Source organism: Carex rostrata, chromosome 9 (genome assembly GCF_964058835.1).
Source record: "Carex rostrata chromosome 9, lpCarRost1.2, whole genome shotgun sequence".
Taxonomy (NCBI): domain Eukaryota; kingdom Viridiplantae; phylum Streptophyta; class Magnoliopsida; order Poales; family Cyperaceae; genus Carex; species Carex rostrata.
The window spans coordinates 8,680,751-8,683,726 of record NC_135926.1 but is presented as its reverse complement, the minus strand read 5'-3'; the positions used below and the strand labels follow the sequence as shown (position 1 = coordinate 8,683,726).

Below are 2,976 nucleotides of genomic sequence, written 5' to 3'. Positions count from 1 at the left end.
CCTAATATTGCAACTTTTTTCTCATAAGTTAGACTGACAATTCAGCAGAGCTTTTTTTTTTTTTTATAAAAAAAGGAGAGTGGAAGTTTCAGATTTTCAGTTGACAAAAAAAAAAAAGTTGAGGTTTTATTTCATTTTGCGGTCCTTTATATTTAGAGAGAAATTTGTACTACAGATAAATATAGCTTTGTGTAACTGGTAAATGGTAATATGCAGAGGCGGATGCATATGTTGCATAAAATTCATATCCTCTCAGGTACCTAAAAAGAGAATATTTTACAATTAGTGGATCTAAACTATTTTTGTTAACTTGGCATGAATCTCAAAGCCCAATAATACTGTCTCATGCGTTAGTCCGAATCTCAAACTGACTGAGAGTTGATCTTTAACCGTGAAGTGAGAAAAATCTTCTATGGTACCTGGGAGGATATTGATCATGTCGCATAACGAGGTGAATCAATTCTCCTTTATTTTTAAAATTGTGTAATTATGTATGATTATTTATATTGTTTAGAGTAAAATGTTATGAGTACTGTAAAATTAACTATTATACGCATAATCAGTATTTGATCTAATGAAAAAAGCAATATCCTTTGTGTGAGAGGTCGCGCACAGGTTTGAAATCCAAATAAGATTCTTTGTGGTTTAAACTAGTTAGATGGCGCTGCCCAGTTTAGCTTGCTAAGGTATATGTTTTGTTACGGGAGAACCTATGTTTGAATCCTGCAGGAGTAGAGGATTTTTTTTTTAAATAGAATTCATTTAAATTATTTAAACAGAACAAGCCTAGTTTGATCGGATTTTCGAAAACTAGCCTCCACCGATCTCTAGGATCGGTGGAGCAAAAAAAACTCATTCTACACCGGTCCTAGGGACCGGTGGAGCCAACATTTACCCCGCCACAAATATGATGCACCAAAGGCCACACCAAAACCTCCACCGATCCACAGGATCGGTGTAGCTTCAAAAAACGTCTCCACTGGTCCTGTGGACCAGTGTAGGTTTAGGTTCTAAAAATTGTCAGTTCTCGGAGGTAACCTTTATACTCTTCTCTTTCTTCTCTATTCTTTTTACATGTATTTTTGGGGAAAGAGAAACACATAGGTCACCACATTATTCAGTTCATATTCAAATGTTTCGTACTCCAGAACATCTAAATCTGATTAGTTTCTCGGTTCAGTATAAAAGATGTCATATATATTCAATTTCTAATAGGTAAATATTTCCACACAACTGCTGTTTTTTTGTGTGCAGGATTCGTGTCAAAGTGTGAGTAATTTGGCTAGCACCTTGGAAGTTGTTGGTTATGACTTCGAGAATTTTAACTCGAGGTCAATCTTGGAATCTATGAAAAATCTTCAAGGTCGAGCTAATTAACAAGCCCAGTGATACTTGCTATGCCTTTTGGTATATTCTTAAATAATATTCATATATTAGTCATTACAGTTACAATTACCAGTATTGCTGTTGATTATTATCATGACTATTAGAACAATGCTAATGGTGATTATTTTCATTGTTGTTATATAAACTAAAATTATATAAAAAGTTAATCCCATGTTTTAAGCCTAACTGACTCTTGCTCTTTCTATCTCTAGGGTTGGAGGTGCACTGTGATTATTTTCATTGTTGTTATATAAACTCAAATTATATAAAAAGTTAATCCCATGTTTTAAGCCTAACTGACTCTTGCTCTTTCTATCTCTAGGGTTAGAGGTGCACTGAAAATGTTAGGGTTATATCACTTATCAACCAATCAGCACTTCGTGACTTTTTGTTATCTTGCCAATCACCGGTAATAATCCATTCTTTCATGTATATTTTTCTACACCTGTAATCAAAAGTTTTTTATGTTTGATACTTTGATTTGATAATATATTACTTCCTTTCATTACTTTACTTTTCAGTGTGGTGGGTTCACAAAATGTCAGTACGAGGCAATACCTGATCTATATCACTCCTACTACGGCTTTGCAGCTCTCAGCTTGTTAGAGACGGAACTTGACCCCCTTTGTGTCAAGCTGGGCCTGGCTACATTTAGTCAATTGTAGAGGTTATGCTGAACTTCCAAAACAAGGATACCATTCAAACGGAGAGCTCGGTTTGGAAGGAAGAGGAAGGAGGAGGAAGTAGAGGAAAGGGAGAGAGATGAACCACGGGCTGCAAAATGTGGAAATCAAGCCTCCACCGATCCCTAGGATCAGTGGAGGGGTAGTATGAGATCTTCTGTGGCTACATTCTCTCCAGGTGCGAAAGTTGGCTCTACCGGTCCGTAGGACCGGTGTAGAATGGTTTTTTTTTGCTCCACCGATTCTAGGGATCGGTGGAGGTTAGTTTTAGAAAATCCAATCAAACTAGGCTTGTTCTGTTTAAATAATTTAAATGAATTCTATTTAAAAAAAAAAAATGGAGTAGAGTGTGCGTGTTATGTGCCTACGGCATTAATAAATAAATAAAACTAGTTGGATGGTTTCACTTCAAACTTTACTTAAAAAGAAAAAAAAAATTAATCCTCATAAGGAGCATGAATGTTTTTTATAATTGATTCTCATTTATTAAAATTCTAATTCATCCTCTAATAATATGGTTCAAGATCTAAGTATGTTGATAAGAAGTCAGGTAAAGTTGAAAGATTCTCTTTTCTACTGGCGAGACATTTCAGGGAATTCGTATCTCTGAGATATCTCGAACTTTGCGTGACTTCATGGAAAATCCCAACCGTTTAAATACATTCTGCACGAATCTCAAAGCACGCATAATACTGAACCCTACATCACCTCCGAATAGGCACAGAACACGTCGGTCACGCAAAAGTTGAGATATCTCAGAGGATACGCACTCCATTTCAGGTTATATGCATTTATTGAGGGATATACAAGGAAATCGGTAACGATCTGAGATTGATTTTTGATATGACATTTAGAATGGTAAGTATGGCAAATCTTGTATCAATGAAGCCCGTCTAGCCCTTCTTCA

General features: G+C 35.8%; 1 long non-coding RNA gene across 1 annotated transcript; it reads left to right on the top strand.

Annotated features, from left to right (window-relative positions):
* The first annotated feature begins 1,374 nt into the window (after window positions 1–1,374).
* Window positions 1,375–2,053, top strand: LOC144558939 (uncharacterized). Its single transcript, XR_013513060.1, has 3 exons — window positions 1,375–1,407; window positions 1,709–1,795; window positions 1,908–2,053. It is a non-coding gene; the product is annotated as an uncharacterized LOC144558939 (long non-coding RNA).
* The last annotated feature ends 923 nt before the right edge of the window (window positions 2,054–2,976 follow it).